At 39.7% G+C, this 27,905-nt stretch overlaps 1 long non-coding RNA gene and 1 pseudogene across 1 annotated transcript in view; both read right to left on the bottom strand.

Annotated features, from left to right (window-relative positions):
• Positions 1–1,438: 1,438 nt before the first annotated feature.
• LOC105710722 (uncharacterized) overlaps positions 1,439–27,905 on the bottom strand; it is a 125,151-nt gene continuing 98,684 nt past the window's right edge. Inside the window, exon 3 of the long non-coding RNA XR_001105855.3 lies at positions 1,439–1,736. This is a non-coding gene — a long non-coding RNA (uncharacterized LOC105710722). The remainder of the gene's footprint in view (positions 1,737–27,905) is intronic.
• Positions 12,019–12,929, bottom strand: LOC105711520 (homeobox protein NANOG-like; annotated as a pseudogene).

Here is a 27,905-nt window from a genome sequence, read left to right on the forward strand (position 1 = left end):
AGACATAGTTGGATGAAAGGAGTGTCAGGGGTAGAGGAGCTAGGTTGGTTCATCATATACAAACATCATATTATGAGTTTGGAGGGGTAGGCAGAAGCAAGACTATGTAGAATTTTATAGACCATGGTCTATTAGTCAGGGTTCTCTAGAGGACCAGGACTAGTAGAATAGATGTATATATGAAGGGAATTTATTAAAGAGTATTGACTCACACAACCACAAGGTGAAGTCCCACAATAGGTCATCTGCAAGAAAGAAGCAAGAAAGCCAGTCCAAGTCCCAAAACCTCAAAAGTAGGGAAGTCGACAGTGCAGCCTTCTGTCTGTGGCTGAAGGCCCAAGAGCCCTTGGCAAACCATTGTTATAGGTCCAAGAGTCCAACAGAAGAACTCGGAGTCTGATGTTCAAGGGCAGGAAGCATCCAGGATGGGAGAAAGATGAAGGCATCTTTCTCACAGTCCTTCCACGTTCCTCTGCCTGCTTTTATCCTAGCTGCATTGGCAGCTGATTAGATGACGCCCACCCAGCTTGAGGGTGATTCTGCCTCTCCCAGTCCACTGATTCAAACACCCTCACAGACACAACCAGCAACGAAACTTTGCATCCTTCGATCCAATCAACTTGGCACTCAATATTAACCATTACAAGTGGTAATAATTTTGGTGTTTATCCCAGGGCACTGGGAATCCAATGAGGGATTTACACAGAGGGTTATCTGATTGCCATTAGGCAAGGTTATTCTGGTTTCAGTGTAGTCACTGGATTTTAGAGGTTGGCTGAAAGTTGGTAATATGGGGTGACAGGAAGGATATTACTCTGGTAGTCTTGCCTAGAGGTGATGATGGCTGGAACTGAAGCTGAGAGGGGTGGAAGAGATTGACAGTGGGCAATTAGAAGAATGAACAAAGAAGAGGGCCTGATGATGACCCTTGAAGATCTAACACTTAAAGGCCAGGGAGATCAGAAAGAGCCTTCAAGAGTTACAGATAAATGGTCAGAGAGACAGGAGGACAGCAGGCTGGTATGCTCTCAAAGGAGACAAGGAAGAAACAGTCGAGCCTATTGTTATGGAGACAAATGAAGAGAGGCTAAATATGTTTCTGTATAGCCTCTTCATCTTGAGAGATGCTGCTAGACAATAAATTCTGGCCCAGGTACCACACCACATCTTGCCTCTGACACAGCACACCATGGCTGGCCCTCTGCCATTGGACACTAGATGTTCTTTCCACTCCTAGAATGGATTCGATCATTAACTCCAGATGCGTCCCTGGTGGTTGTATTTTACTGACAGAGGTTAGTTCATGTTCCTGTAACTCTGCCTCCTAAAGTCAGGGAAAGCAGGTAGGTGGCCTTTTTTGTTTCTGTAATTAGTGGCAGAGCATAACCTCTCACACAACTCAACTGAAGGCTAACTCTCAAGTTTAGGAAGGAGAGGTCAGATGAAGGGTAAAAAAAAAAAAATTTGGAAATATCTACTACATTAATCTTAAAAATCATTTTATCTCAGAAGTTTTCCTTGGTCCCAGTTTTTGTCTTGGCAGTTGATCTTGCAGTTGATTGCCTCCTCTTGTTAACACTGGGTCTCATTTGTATCACCGCTACTCCATTTATCCATTGAATATTTTATGTAGACTCCCACTTGCACCATGCATTGTGTGAGGAGTTGGGTATATGAAATAGAAAAGGTGTAGTTCTTGTTCTCCAGATGCTTGGAGTCTGAAACAGGAGGACCTACTGTGAATACAAAGTTGAGTCCCAGGGCCACTTGCTTGTCTTGGTCCCATTCAGATCTCCAAAGGGGGCCCTAGGAATGGGTTCATATGGTCATAGATTTAAAACTATTTGCAAAAGTAAGCCAATTTTCTTGCATTTGGTTAAGAACTTTTGACATCTCATTCTGACTACTCGGAAAGTTCTCTTCCTGTTGGGTAGTATTTAAATGGTTATGCGCATTTTAGCATTTAGCTAAGGGGGAGTTGAGTTGGGATACAATCTGTTTGGGTTTAGCAGGATATAGTTACTTGGTTTGTAGGTATTTCCATAAATGGTTCAATTATAGAGAACAAGAAAATCTGCTGAGAAGGGTCTGGTAAGGCCTTGGAGACTGCTCTGATCCCAGGATGGCTCTTACCCTCAAAAGGCAGGAAACTGGGAGCTTTTAAGGTGATTTTTTTCTTTCTTTTTGAGATGGGGTCTGTCTGTCACCCAGGCTGGAGTGCAATGGTGTGATCTCGGCTCACTGCAACCTCTGCCTCCTGGGTTCAAGCAATTCTCCTGCCTCAGCCTCCTGAGTAGCTGAGATGACAGGCATGCGCTACCAACACCCAGCTAATTTTTGTATTTTTAGTAGAGATGGGGTTTCACCATGTTGGCCAGGCTGGTCTTGAACTCCTGACTTTGTGATCCGCCCTCCTCAGCCTCCCAAAGTGCTGGGATTACAGGAGTGAGCCACCGTGAGGTGAATTCTTTTATTACTAAAAAACTATAGTTAATTGTCTTTTCCTTTCTCAGGAACCTCCCTTTGAAAGGCCATATCTGCCTGAAAGTCATTTTCCCTGGATGCTGTGCAGCAAAGATCACCTCTGTTCCTGTCTCCCAAATCTTGGTGCTAACTCTGCTCAGTGGGAGGTGCTGGCATCTGGTGGCTCTCCTCTCTTCCCCCTGCACTGCCACCTCCACAGTTTTAGAGGGTGTGGACTACTTCAGGAGAGAGTTTTGCCCTTTTTTCATTTCTTGTTCTTTGCTTGGTTAGGGTAAACTTGGATTGTCTTTGGGGGCAGCGGGTAATGGTATGATTTGAACTTGAAAGTGGTTCATGCCTTGCAACTTGGGTTTAATGACTTAAGGACACATGAAAGAGAAACCAAAACACTACATAGGTTTTTAAAACCCTTTGTTCAAAGTAATTTATAAAGGTCAAATACTCCATTTGAACTGCATTTTGGAAAAATGTTTTGTAATGATTCAATAAACCCTTCTTTCATCATCTTTAAATTTAAATTTTAGAGAGCTAACAGGATAGTCAGAGAAAGATAGAATATTTTTTGAAAATTGGCCAGGCACGCTGGCTCACGTCTGTAATCCCAACACTTTGGGAGGCCGAGGTGGGCGGATTGCCTGAGCTTAGGAGTTTGAGACCACCCTGGGGAACATGGTGAAACCTTATCTCTACTAAAAAAAAAAAATTAAACAGGTATGGTGGTGCAGACCTGTACTCCCAGCTACTCCAGAAGCTGAGGCACGAGAATTGCTTTAGCCTGGGAGGTGGAGGTTGCGGTGAGCCGAGATCACACCACTGTACTCCAGCTTGGGCTACAGAAAAAAAAAAGTATAATATTTAAATAATCACATCCAAAGCAGTAATTGATGGTAATTAGGGGAAGAGATACATTTTGGGAAGAGATAATAAATAGGATTTTATATTTTTGATAATTCAATTAATGAAGAGGAATGAAGCATATGAAAACATTGGAAAAAGATTTAGATTTCTTGGTATTTTGACATAAATATTGACATAGCTGGCGATAAAACTTATGTACAGCTACAGTGAGACCATCAACTTCAAACTAGGTAAAAAGAGTCAACAATCTGGAGTATTTAAGATTATTATTATTATTGTGTGTTTTTGCACAGCCAAACTCAAAAGAGCTTCACTTACACAGTTTGACCCAATTTCATAACAATCCTAAAAATGTACATTACCAGTAATGAATAGTGAAGCTGAAAGAAACTTTTCTAAATTATTGTTGCTTATTAAAATTTTTTTAAAAAATTTAATTCTGCTAAAAATTACATAACATAAAATTAATGATCTTAACTATTTTTAAGTGTACAGTCCAGTAGTGTTAAGTCTATTCATATTATTGTGCAACTGATCCATATAATTTGATTTTAATTATAAAATAAAATTGAGAAAATATTGATTTTAGAATTTATGTTACAAAATAATTGTCACATGAAAGACAACTAAGGCTATTTGTATTGTTACAGGAAAGTTTTACCAACTCCTAAGTGTAAGTGTGTGGAAGTTCCTCCCATGTGACCCTGTGCCTAACAGAGATGCCTGGCCTCTTTGAAAGTGTACTGGGTCTCTTGCAATGGAGGGAACAATGATCAGTTCTAAAGAGTTTGCCATCCTGTCCTTAAGTGATCAGAACTTGTCTAGGAATCCCCCCAACATAGAAGATACTTCTTCTTTTGCTGTTTAGCTCTGAGGGTCCCACGGAATTTGTTTCTTGATTTATTAGGCTCTCCTTTGCCTTGGAAGCAAAATAACTCATTTTATTTTCAAAGTTGATCTTCAGTTTGTTCTTCAAGAGCTTCTAAAATTTGCAACTTATTTTAATAGCTTTACTCATTCAAAATACATACTCATTTTTGTAGCTAATTGTTTTCATAGTTTTGTGCTCTTTCTAAGCCCCACTTCCCTCTGCATGAAGCCTAGGAGATTTTGATCATCCCGTTCTGTGGAGTCAGGCCTGTTTTATGCTTGTCCATTGAGGATCTGCAATGACCCTGCACTGTGTTTGGAGGTAGCTCTTTATTATTCAGGTCTTGGTATAAGAAGAAACTGTTTACTCCTAGTGACATAAAAAAGGTGTTGGATTCTGCGATCCTCACTTTTTCTTTTGTTTCTTTCTTTCCCACTTCCTTATTTTGTAAGGTAAATAAACTATAAGTGACTTTTCAAGGTCACATATAATTAATTTCAGAGTTAGGCCTAGCTGTCTTAACTTATTCTAGTATTAGTTTGCTGTTTCTTATTCTAATATTAGTTTCACCATTTCTATCTATTCCTCCAATGAAATATTACAAACATGTGCAAATTTCTTTCTATAGAGCTTAGTACTTACCCCAACTCAAACTATTAAGACTATATTAAAATCCTCAGCCCCTTTACATAAAATATACATTATCATAGAGAAACTCACCTTCAGTTTTAAAGATCTCCTTACAACAATTAGATTCTAAAGAGGGCATGTAAGGCAAAAATCACATAAAGTTAAATTTACCAAATTACCCTTGAAAGTCCCTTAAATAGTCCATAACAAGTGAGATGCTCAAGAGACACAGGAAAACTGAGCCAAGGTGGGGGTGAGAGCAGATTCACATTTCTCATCCCACACTCACTCTGGGGCAAATGCTCCCTGACAACAGCAATGATGCCTGTGGCACCCTTCAGATAGATACCCAGCTATGATAGGTTTATATTCAAATTAACAGCATTTCTTTTTTTCCACTTAGTCTCTCCTGAATCAGACCATATTAAGGATAAAATTGGCATATGGTCCCAATTGAATCCTTAGGATTTTATGTAGCATCTAATTTGACTAGAATAGAAGTCTGTGTGGAAGAATAACTTGGCCAGGTTAACAAAGTTGAATTGCAATTATTTCTCCCAAATCCAAACAAAACCTCATTTTTTTCTTTCCTTCTCGATCATTTGGATAACTGTGATCTTACAAACTGGTCTATGATTATTGGCATACCTGAATGTCAACTCTAGCTGTTTGCCATCTGAGCCTAGGCATAGCTCCACTAATTCTAAACTCAACAACCATCAATATGTGTTAAAGATGCATTTGGGCATTTGGGGGTATGTGTTGGCTATGAAAATTACTTTTGTACTGAGATAGAAGTAATCATCATATAGTAATAAAATAAATACTTTAAATGCTTATTTAAAATTTTTGTGTAATAGGGGAAGATTTCAGCATTTGCCATTTTTTTCTACAATGGTTGATTTGCTGCATTTATTCTTTATTTGTCTTCCCTGTGAATACATTTATTGCCAGTGTTTTTAATGGTACTGTTAGCTTCATTGCTTAATTAGTGGTATTCAGCTGCTGCTTTTTAGCTTGGAAGAACTCTTATTAGTTTTCATTCACTGGTGACATTTATGCAGTATCAGGGTCATTGTCAAAAGGTATAAAGACTATAATTCTATTGCTAGGCTTTAAATCCCAAAAAATGCACAAATCTATTTTATTCATCTCTTGTAATAAAAGAGGGTATGAGCTACAACTGATAGAATTTCATTCTGCTTGGAAGAAATGGATATTATAGGATTTGAATGAGTTATGTGTTTGGGTACAAAGTATCAAGTTGTTTTCTGTCCCAAAGCAGGAAATTCTATTCCCACTATTTAGTTGGTTAATTTTGAATAACTCAAGTCATGCTTAAGAGATCAGTTGTTTTAAGCCAGGTGTGGTGGCTCATGCTCGTAATCCCAGCACTTTGGGAGGCTAAAGCGAGAGGATGGTTGAGCCCAGGAGTTCAAGACCATCCTGGACAACATGTTGAAACCTTGTCTCTGCAAAAACCACAAAAATTAGCTGGGCCATGGTGGTATGCACGCCTGTAGTCAAAGCTACCTGGGAGGCTGAGGCAGGAGTAGAAATATGGGCTTGTACAGTCTAAGTCAGCCTGAATTCAAAACGCACTTCATTCACTAAACAGTCCTCAAAAAGTTAATTGTGAAGATTAAATTCAATCATGTTTGTGGAGCATTTAGGATAGCATTCATTATCATCAAGTCTTTCACAAATTTTTTATGTGTCTCTCCAGGAGGCTGCAGGTCAGAAGGCTTTATTATAGGGTCAAAGAGTTCTGGAATTCTTAAGAGGGAAGTCACAGATTGAAGTCAGTATCAAATGAAAGAATGTGTCTTGTAGAGTGTTTAATATTGGCTGAAGTAATATAAATCTAAAGCAGTGGAGATGTTGTTAAAATTTTGCCCCAAGCCTATATGTTCCAGTTTCAGCCTATTCCCTTCTTATTGCTACAAAAGTCTTTGGCAGTGTGTGTATGTGGTAGTGGTGGTGTGTGTATGTGTGCGTGTGTTGCCTGGTGTATGAGGTGTGTATGTATGTGTGCATGTGTGTTTTCTGGTGTGTGTGGTGTGGCATGGGGTAGAGTATGAGTGTGTATCTGTGTGCTTAGGGTAAGGAGTTCTGAAATCATTGGGAACATCTTAGGAATCACCTTATCTTTAGCGGAGCAATGCTCTGCACATCTGTCTAACGAATCCAGTCATTCCAATAAATGAGGTTTCTTTAATGTACATCATCATCCACTTTTGGGACTCCTACATATTGGCTATATGAACCTGGTATAGTCATTCTTCAATGTAAGTTCATGTACTTAAAATGAATTCAGAATTTGAAAACAAATATTCTGGCTGTGAAGCAATCTTGGAGAGAGCAAGAATCAGGAAGGTAGAATTAAAAATAGCAAATGCCTATAATCTGATAATACAAGTCCTACCTACACTTAGGTAGGTAGCCCTTGTTCAGTGTACCAGGCAGTTACAAGGCTTTATATACATTACTTCATTTAATTTTCACAACAACTCTGTATAGCAAAAACTTATATTATCCCTATATTATAGATGAGGAAACTAAGGCAACATAGAGAAGCGTTGGAACTAGGCACATAATTTCCACTCTTCATTGATATTTCCACACCAATTTATGTAGTGCTTGTAGGGAACTTTTTGCCCCTTTTCTGCTATGTTTGGACAGGCAGGGATATTCATTTTTTAGCTTATCACTAGCCAATAAATGAGACTCAATCTGTAAGACTTCATTTTTTAAAAAAAAGATATTTTGAGATCTGGGATACATGTGCATAACATGCAGGTTTGTTACATAGGTATACATGTGCCATAGTGGTTTGCTGCACCCATCAACCCGTCATCTACATTAGGTATTTCTCCTAATGCTATTCCTCCGCTAGTGCCCCAACCCCCAACAGACCCCAGTGTGTGATGTTCCCCTTCCTGTGTCCATGTGTTCTCATTGCTCAACTCCCACTTTGAGTGAGAACATGTGGTGTTTGGTTTTCTGTTCTTGTGTCAGTTTACTGATAATGATGGTTTCAAGTTTCATCCATGCCCCTGCAAAGGACATGAACTCATCCTTGTTTATGGTTGCATAGTATTCCATGGTGTATATGTGTCACATTTTCTTTATCCAGTCTATCATTGATGGGGATTTTGGTTGGTTCCAAGTCTTTGCTATTGTAAATAGTGCTAATAGTGCTGCAATAAACATACATATGCATTTGTCTTTAGAGTAGAATGATTTATAATCCTTTGCATGTATACCCAGTAATGGGATTGCTGGGTTAAATAGTATTTCTGGTTCCAGATCCTTGAGGAATTGCCACACTGTCTTATACAATGATTGAACTAATTTACACTCCCACCAACAGTGTAAAAGCATTCCTATTTCTTCACATCCTCTCCAGCATCTGTTGTTTCATGACTTTTGAATGATCGCATTCTAACTCGAGTGAGATGGTCTCTCAATGTGGTTTTCATTTGCATTTCTCTAATGACCATTGATGATGAGCTTTTTATATGTTTGTTGGCTGCATAAATGTCTTCTTTTGAAAAATGCCTGTTCATATCCTTCACCCACTTTTTGATGGGGTTATTTGTTTTTTTCTTACAAATTTGTAGATTCTGGATATTAGCCTTTTGTCAGATGGATAGACTGCAAAAATTTTCTCCCATTCTGTAGGTTGCCTGTTCACTTTGATGATAGTTTCTTTTGCTGTGCAGAAGCTGGTTAGTTTAGTTAGATCCCATCTGTCAATTTTGGCTTTTGTTGCCATTGCTTTTGGTGTTTTAGTCATAAAGTCTTTGCCCATTCCTATATCCTGAATGGTATTACCTAGGTTTTCTTCTAGGGTGTTTTATGGTTTTATGGTCTTACATTTAAATCTTTAATCAATCTTGAGTTAATTTTTGTATAATGTGTAAGGAAGGGGTCCAGTTTTAGTTTTCTGTATATGGCTAGCCAGTTTTATTAACACCATTTATTAAACAGGGAATCCTTTCCCCATTGGTTGTGTTTGTTAGGTTTGTCAAAGATCAGATGGTTGTAGATGTGTGGCATTATTTCTGAGGCCTCTGTTCTGTTCCCTTGTTCTATATGTCTGTTTTGGTACCAGTACCATGCTGTTTTGGTTACTGTAGCCTTGTAGTATAGTTTGAAGTCAGGTAATGTGGTGCCTCCACCTTTGTTCTTTTTGCTTAGGATCGTCTTGGCTATATGGGCTCTTTTTTGGTTCCATATGAAATTTAAAGTAGTTTTTTCTAATTCTGTGAAGAAAGTCAATGGTAGCTTGATGGGAATAGCATTGAATCTATAAATTACTTTGGGCAGTATGGCCATTTTCACGCTGTTGTTTCTTCCTATCCATGAGCATGGAAGGTTTTTTCATTTGTTTGTGTTCTCTCTGATTTCCTTGAGCAGTGGTTTGTAGTTCTCCTTGAAGAGATCTTTTACTTCCTTTGTTAGTTGTATTCCTAGGTATTTTATTCTCTTTGTAGCAATTGTAAATGGGAGCTTGCTCATGCTTTGGCTCTCTGTTTGTCTGTTATTGGTGTAGAGGAATGTTTTTGATTTTTGCACATTGATTTTGTATCTGAGACTTGCCTGAAGTTGCTTATCAGTTTACGGAGATTTTGGGCTGAGACTATGGGGTTTTCTAAATGTACAATCATGTCATCTGCCAACAGAGACAATTTGACTTCCTTTCTTCCTATTTGAATACCCTTTATATCTTTCTCCTGCCTGATTTCCCTGGCCAGAACTTCCAATACTATGTTGAATAGGAGTGATGAGAGAGGGCATCCTTGTCTTGTGCCAGTTTTCAAAGGGTGTGCTTTCAGCTTTTGCCCATTCAGTATGATATTGGCTATGGGTTTGTCATAAATAGGTCTTATTATTTTGAGATATGTTCCATCAATACCTAGTTTGTTGAGAGTTTTTAGCATAAAGAGGTGTTGAATTTTATTGAAGGCCTTTTCTGCATCTATTGAGATAATCATGTGGTTTTTGTCATTGGTTCTGTTTATGTGATGGATTACGTTTATTGACTTGCATATGTTGAACCAGCCTAGCATCTCAGGATGAAGCCTACTTGATTATGATGGATAAGCTTTTTGATGTGCTGCTGGATTTGGTTTACCAGTATTTTATTGAGGATTTTTGCATTGATGTTCATCAGGGATACTGGCCTAAAATTTTTTTGTTTTGTTTTGTCTCTGCCAGGTTTTGGTATTAGGATGATGCTGGCCTCATAAAATGAGTTATGGATAAGTCCCTCTTTTTCTATTGTTTGGAATAGTTTCAGAAGGAATGGTACCAGCTCCTCTTTGTACTTCTGGTAAATTCAGCTGGGAATCCATCTGATAGTGGGCTTTTTTTGGTTGGTAGGCTATTAATTACTGCCTCAATTTCAGAATTTATTACTGGTTTATTAAGGGATTTGACTTCTACCTGGTTTAGTCTTGAGAGGGTGTATGTGTCAAGGAATTTCCCCATTTCTTCATGTTTTTCTAGTTTACTTGTGCAGAGATGTTTATAGTATTCTCTGATGGTAGTTTGTATTTCTGTGGGATCAGTAGTGATATCCTTTTTTATCATTTTTTATTGTGTCTATTTGATTCTTCTCTCTTTTCTTCTTTATTAGTCTGGCTAGCGGTCTATTTTGTTAATCTTTTCAAAAAGCCAGCTTCTGGATTCATTGATTTTTCTAAAGGGTTTTTCATGTCTCTATCTCCTTCAGTTCTGCTCTGATCTTAGTTATTTCTTATCTTCCACTAGTTTTGAATTTGTTTGCTCTTGCTTCTCTAGTTCTTTTAATTGTGATGTTAGGGTGTCGATTTTAGATCTTTCTCACTTTCTGAGAAGGGCATTTGGTGCTATAAATTTCCCTCTAAACACTGCTTTAGCTATGTCCCAGAGATTCTGGTATGTTGTGTCTTTGTTCTCATTGGTTTCATGGAACTTATTTATTTTTGCCTTAATTTCATTGTTTACCCAGTAGTCATTCAGGAGGAGGTTGTTCAGTTTCCATGTATTGGTGTGGCTTTGAGTGAGTTTCTTAATCCTGAGTTATAATTTGATTGCACTGTGGTCTGAGAAACCATTTGTTATGATTTCTGTTCTTTTGCATTTGCTGAGGGGTGTTTTACTTCCAATTATGTGGTCAATTTTAGAATAAGTGCAATATGGTTCTGAGAAGAATGTATTTTTTTTAAAAAAAAGGAAAAGTGGTTGTTTTATTCATTTGTACTTAAACTAGCCAAAGTAGTACCGATGTCATTGTAATGCAACAAATACAAGACCTCTTTCCACAAATACTAGCATAACCAACAAAATAGGGGCTAGTGTAAAAGAGAGCCCCAAAATGCTGAGGAAATCAATGAAGTATGTCACAGCTTAACCCTTCACCTGTCACCTCAAAAGAGTTTTTATTTTGTCTTATTTTATTTTATTTTGAGATGGAGTCTGGCTCTGTCACCAAGCAATAGAAGTGAGGCTGGAATGCTATGGTGCAATCTCAGCTCACTACAACCTCCAGTTTCTGGGGTCAAGCTAGTTTCCTGCCTCAGCCTCCTAAGTAGCTGGGATTACAGGTGCCTGCTACCATGCCTGGCTAATTTTTGTATTTCAGCAGAGATGGGGTTTCACCATGTTGGCCAGACTGGTCTCAAACTGCTAACCTGAGGTGATCTTCCTGCCTTGGCCTCCCAAAGAAGTGCTGGGATTATAGGTGTGAGCCACCTCACCCAGCCTCAATAGTCTTTTAAAAAGTAAGTAAAACCTCCCAGTCCCAAACAATAGGAATATACCTTCATCATACGAATTTGTACTTTTATTTCTTATTTTTGAGGTTAGATTCTAAACCCTAAACATACCCAAACTAGTATTAGATCTACTTATCTATAGCCAGAGACAGCTTCTATCATGTTGTCCTTAGCAGCCAGGGTTATTAAAATGTCTTTTCTCCAGGAAGCTCCAATAGGAAAAAAGAAAGAAACCTCTCTGATTAAGCTCCAACCATACCCCACCCTCCATCAAGTTGACTGGATAGGCATAATGGAAACCAGGACGTGTGGTTTCCAAACAAGAGAAATCAGATAAGAGAGGGGAGGAGGGAGAGGAAGGATTTAGCCAGTGCTCAGAATGAAATTGAGTAATATCAGTTTCACTCATCTTCACACATCTTCAGGTTGCATGTTCGTGGAGTAGTTTAGGAATAAATCCATGGTTTCTGAAGTACTCAAATACCTAGTGGTCTGCTGTGTTACATATGGCTTTCCCCAGCACTTTCCAAGTCAACCTCCAAGTCACTGGCAGGAGAATTTGGCTGGAACTGCATGCAGGACTGCAGAGATTCCTCTCCACAGTTATAGAAGGGACTCTTCCAGGCCTGATTGTTTCAGGACTGGGTGCACCAGGTCTCAGCATTCCAGGAGTGGTTGTTGCAGGACTGGATGTTCCAGGTTTGGTTGTTCCAGGTTGAATTGCTCGAGGTCTGGTTGCTCCACATTGGAAGATTCCCAGTCATGTTCACCAGGCATTCCTGGTGGTAGGAAGAGTAGAGGCTGGGGTAGGTAGGTACTAAGGCCTGAGTCACACCATTGCTATTCTTTGGCCAGTTGTTTTCTGCCACTTCTTAGATTTCATTCTCTGGTTCTGGAACAGGTCATAACCTGTGTGTAGCTGAGGTTCAAGATGTTGGAAAGTTCTTGCATCTGCTGGAGGCTGAGGTATTTCTGTCTCTGAAATCATCACTGAGTACACACAGACGGGTGGAAGAGAAAACAGTTCTGGTCTTCTGTTTCTTGATGGGGACCTTGTCTTCTTTTTTTGTGGCACTCTTCTCTGCAGAAGTGGGTGGTTTGCCTTTGGGACTGGTGGAAGAATCAGGGTTGTCCTGAATAAGCAGATCCATGGAGTAAGGAAGAGGAGAAACAGTCTCTGTGTGAGGCATCTCAGCAGAAGACATTTGCAAGGATGGATAGTTTTCTTCAGGCCCACAAATCACAGGTGTAGGTGAAGAGTCTTTATAGTCAGATGCTTTGGAGCCAGGCAGGCTTTGTGGACAAGCTGGATCCACATTCATGCTATTTTTGGGGAAGAGGAGGAAAAAATTTAAGATCTAGACTGGAAAAAAGCTAAGGTGGCTTTTTTTTTGAAGAATGTATAATCTGTTGCTTTGGGGTGGAGAATTCTGTAGATGTCTATTAGGTCTGCTTGGTCCAGAGCTCAGTTCAAATCCTAAATATCCTTGTTAATTTTCTGTCTTGTTGGTCTGTCTAATATTGACAGTGGGGTGTTAAAGTCTCCCACTATTATTGTGTGGGAGTTTAAGTCTCTTTGTAGGTCTCTAAGAACTTGCTTTATGAATCAGAGTGCTCCTGAATTGGGTGCATAAGTATTTAGGATAGTTAATTTTTCTTGTTACATTGATTCCTTTTCCATTATGTAATGCCCTTTTTTGTCTTTTTTGATCTTTGTTGGCTTAAAGTCTGTTTTATCAGAGACTAGAATTGCAACCTCTGCTTTTTTTTACTTTCCATTTGCTTGGTGAATCTTCCTCCATCCCTTTATTTTGATCCTATGTGTGTCTTTGCACATGGGATGAGTCTCCTGAATACAGCACACCCATGAGTCTTGACTCTTTATCAAATTTGCCAGTCTATGTCTTTTAATCGGGGCATTTAGCCCATTTACATTTAAGGTAAATATTATTATGTGTGAATTTGATCCTGTCATCCTGATGCTAGCTGGTTATTTTGCCCACTAGTTGATGCGGTGTCTTCATAGTGTTGATGGTCTTTACAATTTGGTGTTTTTGCAGTGGCTGATGCCAGTTTTTCCTTTCCACATTTAGTGCTTCCTTCAGGAGCTCATGTAAGACAGGTCTGGTGGTGACACAATCTCTCAGCATTTGCTTGTCTATAAAGGATTTTATTTCTTCTTCACTTATGAAGCTTAGTTTGTCTGGGTATGAAATTCTGGGTTGAAATTCTTTTCTTTAAGGATGTTGAATATTGGTCCCTACTCTCTTCTGGCTTGTAGGGTTTCTGCAAAGAGATCTGCTGTTAGTCTGATGGGCTTCCCTTTGTGGTTAACCCGACCTTTCTCTCTGGCTGCCCTTAACATTTTTTCCTTCGTTTCTACCTTGGTGAATCTATTATGTGTCTTGGGGTTGTTCTTCTCAAGGAGTATCTTTGTGGTATTATTTGTATTTACTGAATTCAAATGTTGACCTGTCTTGCTAGGTGGTCGAAGTTCTCCTGGATAATATCCTGAAGTGTGTTTTCTAACTTGGTTCTATTCTCCCCATCACTTTCAGGTACACTAATCAAATGTAGGTTTGGTCTTTTCACATAGTCCCATATTTCTTGGAGGCTTTGTTCATTCCTTTTCATTCTTTTTTCTCTAATCTTGCCTTCACGCTTTATTTCATTAAGTTGATCTTCAATCTCTGATATCCTTTCTTCTGCTTGATTGATTCAGCTGTTGATACTTGTGTATGCTCCATGAAGTTCTTGTGCTGTGTTTTTCAGCTCCATCAGGTCATTTATGTTCTTTTCTGAACTGGTTATTCTAGTCAGCAATTCCTTTAACCTTTTTTTTAAGGTTCTTAGCTTCTTTGAATTGGGATAGAACATGCTCCTTTAGCTCAGAGGAATTTGTTATTACAACCTTCTGAAGCCTACTTCCGTCAATTCATCAAACGCATTCTCCAGTTTTATTCACTTGCTGGTGAGGAGTTGTGAATCTTTGGAGAAGAGGCGTTCTGGTTTTTGGAATTTTCAGCCTTTTTGGGCTTGTTTTCCCTAATCTTTGTGGATTTATCTACCTTTGGTCTTTGATGTTGGTGACCTTCAAATGGGCTTTCTGTGTAGATGTTCTTTTTGCTGATGTTGATGATATTCCTTTCTGTTTGTTAGTTTTCCTTCTAAAAGTCAGGCCCCTCTGCTGCAGGTCTGCTGGAGTATGCTGGAGGTTCACTCCAGACCCTGTTTTCCTGGGTATCACCAATGGAGGCTGCAGAACAGCAAAGATTGCTGCCTGTTCCTTCCTCTGGAAGCTTCCTCCCAGTGGTGCATCTGCCAGATGCCAGCCTGAGCTTTCCTGCATGAGGTGTCTGTCAACCCCTGCTGGGAAGTGTCTCCCAATAAGGAGGCATGGGGGTCAAGGACCCACTTGTGAAGGGTAGAGCCCCAGTGCTGTGCTGGGAGATCTGCTGCTCTCTTCAGAGCTGGCAGGCAGGAATGTTTAAGTCTGCTGAAGCTGCGCCCATAGCTCCCCTTTCCTTCAGGTACTCTATCCCAGGGAGGTGGGAGTTTTATCTATAAGCCCTGACTGGGGCTGCTGCCTTTCTTTCAGAGATGCTTTGCCCAGAAAGGAGGAATCTAGAGAGGCAGTCTGGCTATAGTAGCTTTGCCAAACTGCAGTGGGCTCTGCCCAGTTAGAACTTCCTGGTGGCTTTGTTTATACTATAAGGGGAAAACTGTCAACTCACATCTCAGTAATGATGGATGCTTCTCCCACACCAAGCTCGAGCATCCTGGGTCAACTTCAGACTGCTATGCTGGCAGTGAGAATTTCAAGCCAGTGGATCTTAGCTTGCTTGGTTCTATGGGGGTGGGATCTGCTGAGCTAGACCACTTGGCTCCCTGGGTTCAGCCACCTTTCTGGGGAGTGAACAGTTCTGTCTCGCTAGTATTCCAGGTGCCACTGGGGTATGAAGAAAAACTCCTGCAGCTAGCTCAGTGTCTGCCCAAATGGCTCCCCAGTTTTGTGCTTGAAACCCAGGGTCCTGGTGGTGTAGGCACCTGAGGAAATCTCCTGGTCTGTGTGTTGTGAAAACCATGGGAAAAGCATAGTGTCTGGGCCAGAGTGCACCATCCCTCAGTGCACAGTCCTTCCAGCTTCCCTTGGTGAGGGGAGGGAGTTCCCTGACCCCTTGCACTTCCTGGGTGAGGTGACGCCCCACTCTGCTTCAGTTCACCCACCATGGGCTACACCCACTGTCTAACTAGTCCCAGTGAGATGAGCCAGGTACCTCAGTTGGAAGTGCAGAAATCACCTGCTTTCTGCATTGATTTCACTGGAGCTGCAGACTGGAGCTTTCTGTTTTTGGCCATCTTGGAAGAACACTGCAGATTTCTTTACTACATATATGCTTTTTTAAACAAACTAAAATATTTGTTTTTTGATCTCTAGAAATCTCTTGAGTTAGTTACACTATTGAGATATTATTATGAATGGCTTTGATACAGATATAAACAGAAATAGTCAGGTTAAACAATTATTTGGATTATTCAAGCAAAATAATATAAATCTATTGTTGAGGAAAACATTGAGATTTTGGATTGATTTATGAAAATCAAAGTCACTGAACAATTAATTCTGTGTTAACAGATCTTGAAGTCAAATTACTTTCCTCTGAAAACATTTCTTATAGATTTTTTCTTTCATTTTAATGCTTTAATTATATACATTTAAAATATGTTGTCAGGATGTATGGGTTTTTGTTTTTCTTTCTAGATATGGTGGCCAGGGCTGTCAGAGTTAGGAATTTTTTTAATTAGGGAAGAGGAGTTTGGAAACAAGGGGCCAAAGTAACAGAGAAAAGCAGACTAGAGCATAATTTTAGCTGCTACTCTCCAACTAATTGGTAATTGGCTAAAGCTAGTGAATTAATTGTTTATTAAAATGGCTCATCTTTAGTAGGATAAAATGTCTACAATTAAACGTTGAAGGTCTTGCCGAGGCCCTTGAAGGAATTGTCATGGGGTGAACATAGGTAGTCAATAGGACTCAACTACACATAAGATGAGTTGCCTTTCTTTCCGCTTTGCATTTTCTTTGGATAATGTCAAGCTATAGTTTCGTGTGCAGACCAGGAGTGACTAAAGTCAGCACTGGGTTCCAAGCATGGAAGGTGGTGTGGTACAGCAGGAAGTACACTAGACTTGATATAGGAATGCCTGAATCCTAATTCTTGCCTTATCACTTATTGTTTGTGCTCCCTTGGGCAAATCGAGACTTTCAGATGGGATAATACATGTACTGCCAACTCTACAGAACTGTTATAAAAGAAGAGAAAAGAAAGTAAATTGCTATTTCAGAAGCATTTTGAAAGACTGTTAGAGACAGAAGAAATAGAGGGCATTATGGTGGAGCAGGCATCAGGATGGGAATGCCAATGGTAAAATGCAACAGAGACTGTTGCACCAATGAGATAAGGAGTTACTCTAGGCCAGCAGTTCAGTCCTGACTTCACATCCCTGTGGGAGCATTTAAAATATACCAATACCTGCTCCCATATCTAGGGTTTCTGATTTAAATATTCTGGGGCAGGCCCAGCCATATATAAATTATTTTCTCTCCAAATTCCCCAGGTGATCCTAAACAGCAGTCAAGGATAATATCCCTGCTATCAGGTTTCTGAAACAAATTTTACAATTTGAATAAAATGAACACTTTCACATTTATAGTTTGAAAAATTAAATCTATCCTGTTACAAATAGGTTTAATGTAAATGAACGTTATGAAGATACAATGTTGACAAAAAAGAGGGATCTTTAATCAGAAATACTGTCAGAGAGATAGAAAATATCTTTCATAGTTGGCAGTTCCAAACCAAAATGAAACAACTACATTTACCTAACTTTTAAGATAATTTTTCACATTAATGAGCCTTAGAGCCAGTTTCATGGAGCTCCAATTACTGAAAGGGCTTCGAAAGTGTGATATCATACATCATGAGAAAATGTAATAACTCTGTTAAAAAGAAGGCGGAGGTAATAAAATTATCATAAACAACTTGATTCAGTTATGCTATGGAACATCTAGTGATTAAAAACTTCTATCCCTCTAGCTTCACGGTTTAAATTCAATTCACTTACATTTTTGCATTTTTGCTAATTGTATTATTTGAAAATTCAATGATATGTAAAATATAAAGGCAGCAATTTAAAACTGAAAGTATATCTGCTCTAGGATGTCTCAATTTGCTACTTAATTTGAATAAATTTGGGTACTGTTAGAAAGTTGCTATGAAGAATTAGTTTAAAAACATTTGGGACTATTTTCCCTGAAACATAATGATGCTTAAAATAGAATAGCGCTTGAAATTATGAAGTTTTATGTTCTGGCCTCCCATGGACTCCAAAATGACCATGACCTTGTTAACTGAGCAAGGAAATTCTTTGGATAGGACCGCAGATTATCTTGCCCAGTTTGCAGCAGAAGAAACCAAGGCCAGGAAACACTAAGTGACATTCCCAAAGCCACACAGCTCATTAGTGGCAGACGTTGGACAGATCTCTTAGCTCTCAGCCTTCTCCGTCTCATTCAGGAGAAGCTTGATAAATATTGATTGGATATCATCTGGGATGGACGTTGCACTTGGCAATGTATTGCTGGTTTTAATCTCATAAATGTACCAGAATCCTAGGAGAATCCTTCTTCAATGTGTCTCTACTTCTGGAAGCTGATAAGTGGAAATTTACCTATCTCTTATTTGGGATCTTTTGAATAGTCTTAAAGTATCTCTACAATTTATAATTTAAAAGTTGGAGTGTGTTTAAGATTCTAGCAGCATTCTCTGAAGAAATGACTTTAGCTATCAAGAATGTAATCAACCTGAAACCAGTAGAGGTTATGGTGAGCTACAGTTCAAATGAAAGTTTGAAGCATCATATCATTAGAAAGTTTACTCATATCAAATTTGACTCACTGCACATTTGATATCACTGATGATCTGATAATTTTAATGCCTATGTCACCCAGAATAAAAGTTATGTCACTATCTACATACTTTCAGATACATAGAACCAACCAATGCTGCTGGTTCATATTTCAATCCTATTTAGCTTCCCAAACTCCCTGCTCCCAAAGGAGGCTGCATGGCACTAGCCCTGCCATAGCTATTATGATACCCAGTTTACCAAGTTGAGAGAATAGATTACACTAGTGGACAAAGATAGAAAAACAATAATCAAGCATGAAATATGTGCTTTCCAATTCTGTGTGTACCTGTTTTATAATTACGAATGGCTACATGGGACGCTTTATGCCATCCAAAATGTGGTAAGGTAAATAATAAAAATATGAAAAAAAACAGGACTACGGTATTTTAAATTTGAGTATTTGAAGATACATTGTTATTCTTCAAGAAATTGGACACATCTTATCAGTAAGTAATGAATTTGTAGTGCCTTGATTCACAGATATCTAAGGAAAATTAATGCGATGGGTACAAGGTGAGGCTAAGTGAAATAGAAAGTCTATTCCAAATTAGTTTTAACATTTAAGCCATCAAAGGTAATCCATTTTTATTTTCTAGCAGGGTTCCAATTCTTTTATTTTCAGAAATTGGCACCATAAGCCCTGCAGGGTTCAGTAGAGTGAGTATCACACTCCCCTCAGAGCCTCAGGTAGAGGAGAGTTGACAATGGACTTTTAGGCTCTGCCTCAGGCTTGCATCTTGATAAAAAAGTTAGGGACAGCAGGCTTTCAGGTCGCCATCTCCTGTCTTTCTTTTTTGCCATGACAGAACTTTGCCAATTTTAAATAAATTATTTGGAATTAGGGTTTTCCTCTGACAGAGATTGGGATGTGGGATGGCAACACGGTTATGAAGGATCGTTGGTAATTTTGGATAAGCTTTCTTAATCACTCTATTTGTCTTCTGGCCCCGTCTCCAAAGACTTTTCTCGGAATCCCAGGGAAAGGAGGCTAATGCAGAAGGCGAGCCAGAGAAGGCATGTACATGTGTAACCGGGATCTGTGGGCTCGTGGTGGTGTTGCCTAGTAACTGAGCTCAACCACGGGAACTCGGATGAATTAGAGAGCCACTGTGTCCTCAGCACAGAACGTATCTCTGCAGGCCGAGTTCCTGGTTTCAGTAGAGCTAACAGAGCCACCAAGAGAAGCAAGAGCTGTCACTGGAATACAATCGAATGTGCAGAGAGCCTCTTGAGGGAACAACAGAGGAAATCGAGGATACAAGTCAGGAAGATGGTGACCACAATCCTGTGGTAAAATCAAGTGAAAGAACCTAGGAACCCCCTTGATCTAGTTGCAGAAGGTTTTATTATGAATTTCCAGCTACTTTCACTCTCTCTGCTGAGCCAGGGAGTAATTTTTACTGCGTCAGTTATGCTGTCCTGCTTGATGAGGCATTGGTAAACACAAGTTATAGGTTTGTTTTAATGTTTTATTGTTTTGAGACAAAGTCTTGCTCTGTCGTCCAGGCTGGAGTGCAGTGGCATGATTAAGGCTCACTGCAACCTCTGCCTCCTGGGTTCAAACAATTCTCATGCCTCAGCCTCTTGAGTAGCTGGGATTATAGGTATGCACCACCATGCCTGGCTAATTGTCATATTCTTAGTAGAGATGGGGTTCCAAACCAAAATGTTGGCAAGGCTGGTCTCGAACTCCTGACCTCAAATAGTCTGCCTGCCTCAGCCTCCCAAAGTGCTGGGATTACAGGCATAAGCCACCGCATCAGGCCTATTTGTATACTAAAGGTAGTTTGTTGTAGTTAGTTATAGAGTTATTAACCTATAAAAGTTTTTGGATTTACTGTTATTATCATCATTATTATTTGTTGTCTCTTGACCGTAGTGCTTTCTTGTTGTAATGATCTGATAATAATAAAAAATGAAGTTGAATGATAGAAATCAATGAAATAAAGCAAGGCAATGGAAATTGATGAAAATCTCTTTTCATATTGGGTGGGTAAATATTTGCCAGTAGGCTCTTCTTTGAAGTTCAACCAGTATGTTCTTAAGTAAACCATTCTGCGATACTTTGCAGAGAGTTTGCTTTTAGATATTATTTGATAACAAAGCATATTCTTATCATTTGCATATCAAGAGAGTTTTATTTTATTTTTGAATAGGAAGCAGCTTCCACAATCAGAACTTCACAGCACATGTTCAGTCAAGAACTCAACTAACACAAATTTCCTTAATATTTTACTTCCTTGAACAAAGATCATGACTCCTTTGTAGATTTTCAAACAGTACTGTGACCTCTTTTTAATGTTATTAGTTTCTCTTTCAAATAGCATTTTGAAGTTTGTTAACTTGTGAGTACCAGGGCCATTTGAGTGTCACGAGGCCTTTCCTCCCCTGTGGACCACAAAGTAGCTCTTAGAGAGGGAACAGTTATGATTTGCCCTCATATCAAAGTGAGCCATGCAATTGATGTGGGAACACTGAGGTATGGTAGTTGCCTAGCTTTTGGTTGGTGGGCTCGTTCTTATTAATTCTTCCTTCAGTGAGTAACTGATACGGTTTGAATATATGTCCCCATCAAATCTCATGTTGAGTTGTAATTTCCAGTGTTGGAGGTGGGACCTGGTGGGAGGTGTTTGGGTCACGGGGGTGGGTTCCTCATGAATGGTTTGGGCCATCCCCTTGGTGGTAAGCCAGCTTTTGCTGTGAGTTCACATGAGATCTGGTTGTTTAAAAGTGTGTGGCACCTCCCCACCACTCTCTCTAACTTGCTCCTGCTTTCGACATGTGATGTGCCTGTTCCCCCTTCACCTTCTGCCATGATTGAACACTCCCTGAGGTTTTAGCAGAAGCCAAGCAGATGCCATTGCCATGCTTCCTGTAAAGCCTGCAGGACCATGGGCCAATTACGCCTCTTTTCTTTATACATTACCCAGTCTCAGGTGTTTATACCGATGCAAGAATGAACTAATACGGTGACAAAATTCAAAATTCCCAAATTTCAAATCTGCATGCTTCCCTTCTCTCTTCCCAAATATCTTCAGGCCAATGGATTTCAAGATTGTAAAGAGGAACTTGTATCTAACTCCTTATAGGCACATAGGATGCTATCCTTGAATAATTTTAAAAAGTACATCTTAATCCCCCATCCATGATTTATTGTTTGAAGATTAAAATTTTACAAATGAAATCAAAGCTTTGTGGGGCCATTATGGACAATATCAGAGAGCTCAACCATCTGCTGAACTCTATACAAATTTCAGACACATTTAGGTGACATGTTGGGGGAACGCGCTGCTGGTATAGTTCATGACAGAGGCTTCCACTGATGCCTCCTACCAAACCAAATTTAGTGTGTTTTATGGCCCAGAAAATGATCCTGGTCAGGGAAATTGGTTGTATTAATGCCTTAGAAATTAAAGGAACAATTCCCAATACAAATGTTGCTCACTATGCAAATGTGCTCAGTAAAACTGGAGACGAGCCCATCTTGGGAAACCTGTAAAATGCACTTAAATAGTCACTTACTACTCAGCTCAAAAGTGTTGCATTAGCAGCATGCTTGAAACCAGAGTAACAATCATGAAGTGAAAAATGTTGCAAAAATGAAAAGTACTTTGAAGTAACATGGCATTCGAAATAATTTTTGGCCGGGTGCAGTGGCTCCTGCCTGTAATCCTAGCATTTTGGGAGGCCAAGGCTTGACAGATTGCCTGAGCTCAGGAGTTTGAGACCAGCCTGGGCAACACAGTGAAACCCCATCTCTACTAAAATGCAAAAAAATTAGCTGGGCATAGTGGCGCATGCCTGTAATCTCAGCTGTTCATGGGGCTGAGGCAGGAGAATTGCTTGAACCCGGGAGGCGGAGATTGCAGTGAGCTGAGATTATGCCACTGCACTCCAGCCTGGGCGACAGAGTGAGACTCTTTCTCAAAAAATAAAATAAAATAAAGTAAAGTAAAATAAAATAAAATAAAATGGTAAAGGGATAGGGATTAAAAGAGAGAATGTTATTTTATGATGGGTTTTCAGGGAGGTCCTACCTGATAAGGTGAGATTTGTGCCAAGACTTGAATGAGAGAGCAAATTACGTGATATTTGTCAGAAGAGTAAGGACAGAGCAGAGGGAACTGCAAGCAGAAACACTTGAGCTGCAGGAAGCCGGAGGGACTGGAGCATAGTGGGCAAGAAGCCAGGGGCAGTGGAGGGGACAGAGAATGAGAGGGGTTGGTGGTCAGGTCACCTGGTTATGGCATATTATAACTGGTACATGCAGCCTTCACAAATGATTTTAAAACATCATCACTAAGATAAGTAAGCTCAATGTCCATCATCCAAGATTGTTCTGATTATTCAGTTGATTCAGTTGTGAAGACTCCCTGTCACCGCAAGGGGTTTATAAATCTTCAGCAGGAACTGGTTCAGTTAGTTGGATTTAAGTTCTCAGAGTTTGACATTGAGTAAACTTCACTCTGGAAAACTGTTCAGGGCGACCAAACATCCTAGTCTGCCTGGAACTGTCCTAGTGTTAGCACCTAAAGTCCTCCATCCTAGGAAACTCTTCAGTCCAGTACAGATTGGGATGGTCGGTCACTGTCCACAGTTTCTTAAAAGTGTTTCTTAGGAAATATGCCGTCTGGCCTCCTACATTGAACCAATTCACTTCTTGGCTATAGTTATACCTTTTATTCTGTAGGTAAACAATGAAAGAGAAAACAAATTTGCAAGTGTCCTTATAACTTTAAAAAAAATAACCTTAAGCTTTTTTCTCCATTGTCAAAGCTCAAAATACTTACCACTGAACATGTGTATTTATAAACAAGATACACCCAAAGACAATCTCAGATCATTCTAAAAAATAAAACATGTTTCTGACCACATTTCCCAAATGCAACACTTTAAAACAAAAAAGAAAAGTAGGAAAATGAAGGTAACAACTCACATTTTAACAGGTAACAGAGAAAAATAGATGACCATCTCAGTGCTACAAGGATGTTTGCTTGAATTCAAAACTATTTCTGATGTTTAAAAAAACAAGTTATGAGTAGATCCATGCTTCCGTAGCAAACTAGCTAGCATTTATTATAAACCAATACAAAGCAATTGAGATTTTATTATTATAAAATTAGGCATTATATCCAAATAATCAGCAGTAACTAGCATTAAATTTTATGTTACAAATAATTTTTGACATGAAAAATGTGAATTATATGATAGTAAGTAAAAAGTAGGATATCAAATGTATATGCAATACGAATTTGACTATATTAAAAAACAAGAATAAACCAGTGACAAACCCCAAAATTACTTTTCTGCTTTTTAAAAATTATACTTTTTAACATATTCCACTGTGTGTTCCTACTGTTTTAAAATCTGGAAGATAAAGTTAAGAAGACCTTCTTTTTTTCAGAACAGTTTTGGTTTTCTGATAGGACTTCCAAAACTGGAAATTACTGCTAAGGAAATAAAAATGATTAAATTGCAGGTGAAAAATTTACGCTTTCCCAAATGATCAAGGCAAATACTTCAAACATGGAAGTGACCAAACACCGTGGTTTTATTTTGATGTAGAATAGCAATGGAGGAAATAAAATCTCCCTTTGGTGGAGCAAGTCACAAGGCATCTGGAGAATCAAATGTGGACATTCAAAGTTACTTGAAAGTAAACTTTCAGTCCCTCTTTTGGAGAAGTGGTCATAGCAAGGCAAAAGAAGAAAGAACTTTGAAGAGCTAGAGAAACTCAACAGATTGTCCCTTGGCTTGAAAAGTGGTGATTTGCCTCAGGAGGGTGGATTTGGAGTTTGTCAGAGGCCTTTGTGATTCAATATTAAATGGCCCTTTTATTTATTCGAATTGTTATTTTTTCTTTATAGCCCTTTATATTTACATGTTAGGGTAAACAGGGCATGGAGAAATATGTGGTCCTTGTTTATAGCATTATACTTTCTTTTTTCTATTACTTTCCTTGTTCTTTCTGAGATACAATTATCTATAACAAAAAGAATAAAAGAGTCACTGTTTTACATTACTTGGTCTTTATAGAATTTTATGCTCACTGTCTTGTTGGATCCTCTTGATAACTCAGGAATGGCATTGAATTAGTATTAGTTGAGCTTCTTAAAGCTATGTAAGCCATATCAGGGTAAACATCTTGCACATCTGAAATGGGATGGAGCAAGACTTATACCTCTCACAAAGGCCCATGGCCCCTAGGATTGTTCTGTTTCCTACAGTGTACCGCCTTGGAGGTGTGATTCCAAAAGAAAAAAAATGCAATTAGAAGTTTCTATTTAAAACAAAACAGAGCAAATACTCATATTTCTTGCCAATACATAGGCAATATTAAAAAGAGATCACGGCCAGGTGCAGTAGCTCATGCCTGTAATCCCAGCACTTTGGGAGGCTGAGGCTGGTGGATCACCTGAGGTGAGGAGTTTGAGAACATTCTGGCCAACATAGTGAAACCTGTATCTACTAAAAATACAAAAAAAAAAAAAAATAGCTGGGTGTGGTGGCAGGCACCTGTAGTCCCAGCTACTCAGGATGATGAGGCAGGAGAATCGTTTGAATCCAGGAGGTGGAGGTTGCAGTGAGCCAAGATCACACCACTGCACTCCAGTCTGGGTGACAGAGCAAGACTCTGTTTCCAAAAAACAAACAAACAAACAAAACAAAACAAACAGTAGATCACCTGTTTCAATGGTTAAACAGACATTAGAGTGGGAGAAGGTGACTACTTGGGCTATTTTGAGGGATTTACATGTAATTTTGGAGTTGCAATATTATTTTAAAACTTTCAGATCACCAATCTTTTTCTTGAATAATATTTCATCCTTCTTTTTATTTTCATTCATTCATTAAAAAATAAATGCTAAGGATTAAGCAGATGCCTTTCAAATCAGCAGTGAACACTCTCACGAAACTGTGATTTTCATCCTTAGTTTCCCCAAAGGAAAGCAAAGTTATAATTTTATAAAATATTCTACATAAACTCTTGGTTTAATTGTCATTTTTTTTTTTGCCTTATCCTTATTTCTGAATTTTTTTTAATTTTTATTTTTTAAGACGGGGTTTCACCATGTTGTTCAGGCTGGTCTTGAACTCCCGACCTCAGGTGATCCGCCCACCTTGGCCTCCAAAGTGCTTGGATTACAGGCGTGAGCCACCAACCCGGCTCTGAATTTTAATAAATGCAACACATATGCATCTCCTGGTGTGTCTCTAGGGATATGCTTTTTATCTTTTTGTTATTTTGCATTGATTTAGAACCACCTTTTCTCTGAGTAGTTTGTGCCACTATAAGTTCTGTCTTTAACTGATGGCAACAGTACAGAGAAAATTTTCTGTTGATGCCTAGCTACTATTTAAAAGAGATAATTATAATAATTCTTCATGAGAATCTCTATAACGCCTTCCTGGGAGGCCAGGAGGAGGCATTTTAGAAGATTCATTTTTAGCAGCTTAGGGGCATGAAGAGAATTGTAGTTTGATGCCTTCCTATGTCCCTAGGTACAGATGAAACACTATGGTGTAATCAATAATCCTTGACAATGATGACAAACACGTGTGTTCTGCCCAGGATTTCTATGAATTCACGGGCTGTCACTGAGTTTGGCCTGGGCATGACAACTTCATTCTTGAGGAAGTCATCCTGTACCCCGATATTGTAACCGGGGAGAGGGAGCAGAGGCGTCTGGAAGAGGCTTTCAGTTCCCCGGATCTGATGTGCCCAGGTCCTTGACCTCCTTACCCCAAGAATGGGGGAAGGGGCCGCGGAGGCGCGGTGATCTTCCCGTTTCAATAAATATCATGGACCCAAAGAGTTTAGTAAAGAAGCGGTTTATTAGGCAGAGAGAGAGAGAGAAAGAGAAAGAGAGAGAGCTCTGATGCTGCCGTGGGAGTGGAATGGAATCCGGAGGGGATAGCTGTATAGGTAAGGAGCAGCGGGGTTTTAACTCTGACGTTATTCCTGCCCCATTCATGACCTTGTCCAATGAGAAGAGTTCTTTCAAACGTCCCCTGGAGTGATTGATGTTCGACTCTGATACTGGATTGGTTATGGAGCCCCCACCTCCCAGGGCTTTCCGGGGCTTTTAAATTGAACAAAAAGGCTCACCTGGAATTTCTACCTAGCTAGCAGGTGGGGAAGTCAAACAACTTTACATTCCCGGTTGGGGGCTGTGGATGGAGGCATGGCGCTGGGAAATTTCTGCCTTTGAAACCACGCCCCTTGTGGACTCAGGAACTGAGTGTTTTGTTCCTTAATACAGTCCCTCAGTCCCCACTCTGAACAGGAAAGTCCAGCTGCTGTTGGGATACGGACGCCATTGCTCTTTAGCTACTTCCTCCTGAATTGGGGCGTAGAAGGGGCCCTGCAGTTGACGTTGCCTCCAGAGGGGAGTCTTCTAGGGGTGCAGGTTGATCCAGAGGTCCATGATAGAACTCATGAGCCAAGGATATCCGGGGTTCTATTTGCATGACCATTTGTGGCCTTATGGCTTTAATTCTAGAAGAAACGAATTTGACAAGAAGGTTAAAGATGAGAGGCCTGAAGGCCAGCAATAATAGAATGGATATAAATGGGCCTAGAAGAGGATAGAGCCAGGACAGCCAGTTGTTAAGCTCCTCGATCCTGCTTCTTGAAGGTCTTTAGCCCTGCGTTTGATTGATCCCTGAGTTCTTTAACTTTGTGGAAGACAATACCTGATTGATTTACAAAGTAGCAGCATTTTTCTCCTAAAAAGAGACAGGTTCCTTCTCTCTCTGCTGTTAGCAAATCCAGGGCCCTTCTATTTTGAAGAGCTAAGGCAGATAAAGAGTTAAGCTGCTTCTGCAGAGATAATTAGCAACCTTTTCGATGTTATTATTTAACTCCTGAGATAGCTCATAGTAAAATTGTAGTAACTTCTTCCAATGCCAGTACCAAGTCCTCCTATTATCCACAGCCACCGCCCCCCCATGAAAGGAATAATTGGGGTCCGAATGTGGCGTGGCCTTAGCAAGAGAAGACTCTGCACCTGGGAGTCAGTGTAAATCATTATTGGTGGAGGGGGCACTAGGAAGGAGGGGAGGAGAGCTATTAGGCCAAGTAGGGGCAACCGCATAGAGTCCGGTTGCAGATAATACAGTTAAGAGTGATAGTCCTGTGAATGCCAGAATGTAAGTTAGACTCATGAGTGGTTACTTTCCTGGGGATCTCATCAGAAGAGCAAATGTAGATCCTCTAAAGGCTAGCAGGTGTATGAAGAGTCGTCTCCTGGAACTTCAGGATGTGGAGTGAAGGGCCTATGATCTTCAGGAGGTGTCCAAGGCTTCAGCCAACTGTGATGAAT

Source organism: Aotus nancymaae, unplaced genomic scaffold (genome assembly GCF_030222135.1).
Source record: "Aotus nancymaae isolate 86718 unplaced genomic scaffold, 86718_ANA_hifiasm-v0.15.2.pri h1tg000033l, whole genome shotgun sequence".
Lineage (NCBI taxonomy): Eukaryota > Metazoa > Chordata > Mammalia > Primates > Aotidae > Aotus > Aotus nancymaae.